The 6,482-nt window shown below is 38.0% G+C and overlaps 1 pseudogene; it reads right to left on the reverse strand.

The window, feature by feature from the left end:
• Nucleotides 1-2,613: 2,613 nt before the first annotated feature.
• Gm13803 (predicted gene 13803) lies at nt 2,614-4,417 on the reverse strand (annotated as a pseudogene).

Below are 6,482 nucleotides of genomic sequence, written 5' to 3' on the forward strand. Positions count from 1 at the left end.
CATGACCAAGAATTTTAATCTAGCAGATTGAGAAATTGCTACCATTTCAAAATGAGTGCAGAAGCAACTAATATTTCATAGAAAACAAGAAAATGAAATCCTTAACTTATATCAAATCTTATAAACCCCACAACACAAAACTATCTAAGTACTAACTATCTAAGATATAAGACTACATCCCACAAACACAACAGAAAACAACGAAATCTTGAGGCCTTGGACTTAACAACTTTCGACCACAATTGGAAAGTAGTTGCTGCGTAATCTCTGCATTTCATCAACTTTGAACCCTCATATACTGTTCTAGCTGTGCATTAATTCTTTGCTACATATTGCAAAGATGTGCAAAGACAACTGAATCCTGAAAAAGGAGGGCACAGGTATAAAATTTTTGTTGTAAATCAAATTAATTTCATTATACTAACTAAACATTTGATTTTGGAATTTAAAAGTGTTAAGTTCTCCCCCCCAAAAAAAAGTTAGCCAATAAATTGCTACCAAAGAAAATAGTGTGGGTAATTATCTCAGCCCCTAGTGAGTAGCATTGTCATACCAAATACATTTTCTCCACACAAATGGATAGTAAATAGTAAAATTTATAGACAATAATGTCCTTAGCAAGAAAGATAAATGATTTAATGTTATGTATGTATATGTGTGTGTATAAAGCTGGGATTCTGCCATTTATGAATATATTCCTGTGTATTTTGTCTATTATAGAGTACTTACTTGAACATTATGCTGCATTAAATAGTTCGCAAAACTAAAATATATTTGATGAATAGTATTCTGTTACATTTAGGCATCAAACATTCCTTTCTTTTTGATAAAGTGCAGATTTCCCCCTTTATGTTGATTATTTAATAAATTTCTCTTTAAAATGTTACTATCCTATTTTTCTCACAACATATTAAAGACTGCTCTGGCACAGAATTATGAACATGTTTTTATTATCTTACCAAGGCTTCTCAAACTAATTTCTAGACATTTAGCATAATTTAATAGTTATTTAAAATTAGCATCAGTAACTAATTTAAATTAAATAATTGAATTAGGATTAAATTAAAGCAATTTTAAGATATATACTTAATATATTTCTATATTATTGCTATTCAACTTAATTTGTTTAAACATTTATATTATGAAAAATAAATTCTATTTTCATAATAATTTCATGAGATTTTATGAGAAGCTTTATAAATATTTTAGGATCTCAAATATGTTTATCTACTTGCACACTGACCTATACATCAGACACATCATCTATTTTTTCTTTATAGTGTATCATTTTGTAGCTTTTAAAATTATTTTTATGCTGTAAGCTTCCTAATTTTGAGTTTAACTTTTGTGTTTTGAGAGAAGCATTGTTTAAATAATATAGGTAATAAAATTGGTATTGAATATTTTTGTTTTTAAATCACTTTTAAAAGAACTACATCTTAAAACGCTATTTTTCCTATTATTTGTAATGCTTCAGTTTTGTCTAAAAATCTCCTCAAATATGAAAAATGCCATCATGAAGCAAATCTTCTAAAACTCAAGCAGTGCTAGAATGAGGAACACTAAGATTCAGGAAATTCAGGGCTGGAGTGGTGGATCAAGGTTTAAGATCACTTGTTGCTTTTGAAGAGGACACACAAATATTGTTCACAGGATACATATTCATGTGGTCGCTCAAAGCTTCCTGTATTGTAATTCCAGGTAACCTCCTGCCTTGCACTGGCCAGAATGGAACTAAGGATGCACATGCTGCACACACACACACACACACACACACACACGATGTGCATTTATATATTTAATTAAAATTTTGGAAATAAAATGCACGGTCTCTTGAATATTTTGCACATTATACATGTCTGAAATATTTGTCAAAGTTTTTTTTTTTTACTTCTCATAATCACAAATCTAAAGATGTGTCTTTCCTTTGCTGAAGAAAGGATAGATCTTCCATGGATTCCATTGCAAAATTCAGGTCACAGGAGTTAAGCTGTGCTTGCAATAAAAGAATGATATATATGGAAGAGGGTTTGGTGTGTGAAATTTTCCTAATCATTTTCATCTTTCAAGGAAAAATCTAATGCTTCTGTAGAAATCTTGTGTAATCTTAAAGTTTTGAAAATTAGAAGTGGCTCTAAATTTTTCATAGGGGGAAATCACAATGGTACATTCTATTATGGGCAAGTATATCTCTGAGTATACTCATGTAGAACCAAATACAGCCATGTAGAAGGTTTAAGATGATTTGAATAATGCTGTGAGAAATTGTTTGTTTTCATTTCTAAAGCACACTATCTTTTCAGATTACTATATTTAGGAAAAATTATCTAGCACTAGAGTACATATAGACATAAAACCTGAGAATAAAGATGTTTTCATAAAGAATCTATCTATGTGTGAGAAAGAGGGTTGTGTGTCTGCCTATTTGTCTGTCTGCCTGAATTTTTTTTTATTTTTTTATTTATTTTTTATAAATATCATACTTTTAAAGTCTTAAGGACATGCTTTTTGATATCCAGTATTTTATTCACCCTAGTCAGTTTCAACAATGATTACATTTTGCTTCAAGCATATTCAAATCTTAAAATAACAAATTTGAATTGATAATTATTCAAGATTCTGTCACTGTTTTAATGGTGTTTCAAAACAACAACAAAATCACACAATTACGTACATATTTTAAATCTGGTATAAGGCAGAAGAAACAACTACCAACAAGAAAACCACCACTACCACCACCATCACCACCACCATCACCACCACCACCACAACAACAAAACAAAAACTACTTGTATACCCTAAATTCCCTGCAAATATCTGCAAACTTAAGCTTGTGGTACAACAGTGCTTTAATACTTGAAACAACAGTTTACAGAGATGGAAAATGAATTGACTTTTTTTATTAGATAACAATGTGTATGTTAGCCCTTGCTAAAGATGTCCTTGATGCCCAGGTGGTTGCTCCGAAGCTCTGTTGAGCCTGCTGCCTCTCCCTTTATCTCCTGGACGCTCAGCGCACATGCTCTCTTCTATGGTCACCTTCACCATGGCTTCTGGTGCCCTTTCTTCCCTTCTGCTCTTCAGTAGGGCTCCGGTGTGGCCGGCTCCTCACCTCCCTGTGCTTCTGACGGTAAGGACTCCTGCTTCTGCTTCGCCGGCTGCTCTCAGCCCGGCTACAGCTCCAACTTCGGATTCCCCGATTTCTGTCAGACCCTTTCTTCTCTGGACTGTGCCGGTGGCTTCTGGATGTCCGGTCAGAAGCAGAATGGACCCACATGCTATTCTCCCCAGAACTCTCTTGTTTTGGAAACCTTAATTTTTCCTGGGCTTTTCCCCTGTCACTGTGACTGCTGGAAAGTTCTTCGTAAAGCATGTTCTTAGGCTTGTCCTCCTTACAGTCACTGGATTTACTTTCAGAACATTTGGTTTTCTTCTTCTTCATCCTCTTCTCTTTCTCTCTTTTCTTTTCTTTTTTATCACTCTCACTGCTGCTATCTGATGTCTCTGAGGAGGAGGAAGAGGAGGAGGAGGAAGAGGAAGATGAGGAAGAGGAAGGGGATTTGTTTTTACGTTTTTTGTGTTTATTTTTACTCTTCTGTAACTTCTTCTTTTTCTTATCACTTTTCTTTTTCTTTTTTTTTCTTTTCAAGTCTATCCAATTTCCTGAGGAGCTTCTGCTTCTGCTTGGTGGTGAGCGACTTTAAGAACTCAACTTCAGGGTCTTCTTCACAGTCACTTGCGACATAGGCCTGTGATGGATCATTTGCGGTCAAGTTTCTCCCCAGTACATTTCGTTTTAGTGCAAACCCACTGTTTCTCATCTCCGCTATTAGCTCCGAGGGGTGCATCTACGGCCCTGAGCCATCAGTAGGAACTGAACTTGCATTGATCCCAGAAAGACCAAACAAGGGACACTCTCAATCTGTGTTCACATGGCCCCACTTGTGACATTTAATACACCTTACATTTCGAACCTGAATACCAAAGGGCTGATCTCTGATGTTCATGTCATCTTTGACATATTTTTCTCTCGGAGCGCCTTTCTGCCATTCAAACTTGTACTCGGTCTCTCCTTCTGTTTCTTCTTTCTCTTTGTTTTCTTTCTTAACTCCTGGTGGGGCCTCGTACATGAAATTCAGTCCATTCTTCACACGTTCATCTCCCATAAGCAATCTGTTATCATACGACTCCTGCTCTTTAAGGTACTGTTGCATTAATTCTTCTTGTTTCTTTTTATCATACGATATTTTCTGTTCTGCCATCCATACCTTCTTGATGTTGGATTTGGACGCAGGATGGAAGTCCTTCTTACACATGAAATTGGCGAATGACTTCCCCATCTTGGCGAATGAGTCGGAGAAGCCAACCGCTAGGTCTTCTCGGAACGTAAACAAACTCCAGGAGCTTCACCGGAACTCTGTCTGCCTGAAAATTAATGGTGAAGTTCTTCAATAATGCTGCAAGTGTGACCTTAACTAGAAAAAGGAAGTCAGGATCTGAGAGCTATAGCTCAAATTCAGGTCCCCAGGTTATGTACGAATATCTCTATATGCTGAGCCATCCCTCTACACCAGTGAGGTGTTCTCTTCATTTTTCTATATTAAATACTAGTTTCTTACAGGTAGACACTGGAAGAGAATGTTGGACTCTATAGGTAGTTATGAGCTGCTTAATGTGGGGGGTGGGAACAATGGTAAATAATGTTTTATTTATCTTGAGGCCCATACCACAAGATGAAGCCCAGGTCTCTATACTGTCTGGATAGCCATGAACTGAAAACTGGATAGATCAGAGACCTAGGGTATAACAAAACATAAATGGCAAATAAATAAATGAATAAATAGTTAAAATTTAAAATGTGCTTAACAATGTTCTGCTAGACTTCTAGATCAGTGGCTTGTCCAGTCCTCTTCCTTAGCCAGGGGCAGCAGATTGGAGCAGATACAGAGGCCCATAGCTCAACTTCATGTAGGAAGCGGAAGGGGAGAGGGAAGGGAGGGAGAGGGAGAGGAAGATGGAGAGGGAGAGAGTCCCTAAATTGATTAAGAGGTTTCCATTGATTCCCTCCCCTCAGAACTCAGGGAAGTGCAAATGTGGAAGAAAAGATGGAAGGAGTCAAAGAGAATCTTTCAAATGTTTCTGAGGAACCACCCACTTGATTTCCAGAGTGGTTGTACCAGTTTGGAAGCCTACCAGCAATGGAGGAGAGTTCGCCTTTTTCCAGATCCTCACCAACATCTGCTGTCTACTGAGTTTTTAATCTTAGCCATTTTCATTGGTGTCGGGTGGAATCACAGGATCCTTTTGATTTGTGTTTCCCTTATGACTAAGGACTTTGAACTTTTCTTTAATAGCTTCTTAGTCACTTCAGATTCCTTTGCTATTTAGATCTGTACCCAATTTTTTAATTGGGTTATTTGCTTTTTTGGAGTTGTAGTAGGTAATTGGATGGGGATTAACCTCGATATTCCTGTGTGGCAGGCCTCTGATGGATATCTTTGGCTGTACGGTTCTGAATCTGCAGGTCTGTGTGGCTCAGGATCTGTAAGTCAGTATTGTTCAGGAGCTACAGGTCATATGAAGGTTGGTGGAGAAGTGGCAGGTGAATGGAGGTCCCTTGGTATAACAGGCTGCTCAGGGTGGTTTGGCTGGCCTTAGAGGACTCAGCAAGCATGGAGGATGAGTGAGGGAAGGGAAGCTAATCTGTACAGGTCAGGATAACAGGACTGATGAAGGTGAGGGCAGAAGTAGCAAGAGAATGGAGTTCTACGCAGGATAGCAGGCTGCTCAGCGCATCTTGGATTACAATTTATTTTTAAATTGGATATTTTGTTTATTTACATGTCAAATGATACCTCCTTTCCTGGTTTTCCCTCTGAAAAATCCCTATCCTTTTCCCCACCACCCTTACCCTGCTTCTATGAAGGTTCTCCTCGACCTACTCCCACGTCACCACCCTAACATTCGTCTACACTGGGGCATCCCAGCCTTCATAGGACCAATGGCCTCCCCTCCAATTGATGCAATATAAGGTCCTTTAGCTCCTACAGCCCTTCCCCTAACTCCTCCACTGTGTCCTTGTGCTCAGTCTGATGGTTGGCTGCAAGCATCCGCATCAGTATTGGTCAGAATCTGTCAGATCCTCTCAGGAGACAGCTGATTACAAATTCTTTTTTTTTTTTTTAACTTTTTTTTATTAGGTATTTATTTCATTTATATTTCCAATGCTATCCCAAAATTCCCCCATCCACTCCCCTCCCCACTCCCACTTCTTGGCCCTGGCATTCCCCTGTACTGAGGCAGATAAAGTTTGCACGACCAATAGGTCTCTCTTTCCACTGATGGCCGGCTAGGCCAATTTCTGATACATATGCAGCTAGAGACAGGAGCTCTGGGGGGTACTGGTTAGTTCATATTGTTGTTCCACCTATAGGGTTGAAGATCCCTTTAGCTTCTTGGTTACTTTCTCTAGCTCCTCCATT

Source organism: Mus musculus, chromosome 2 (assembly GCF_000001635.26).
Source record: "Mus musculus strain C57BL/6J chromosome 2, GRCm38.p6 C57BL/6J".
In the NCBI taxonomy this organism is placed as follows: Eukaryota; Metazoa; Chordata; class Mammalia; order Rodentia; family Muridae; genus Mus; species Mus musculus.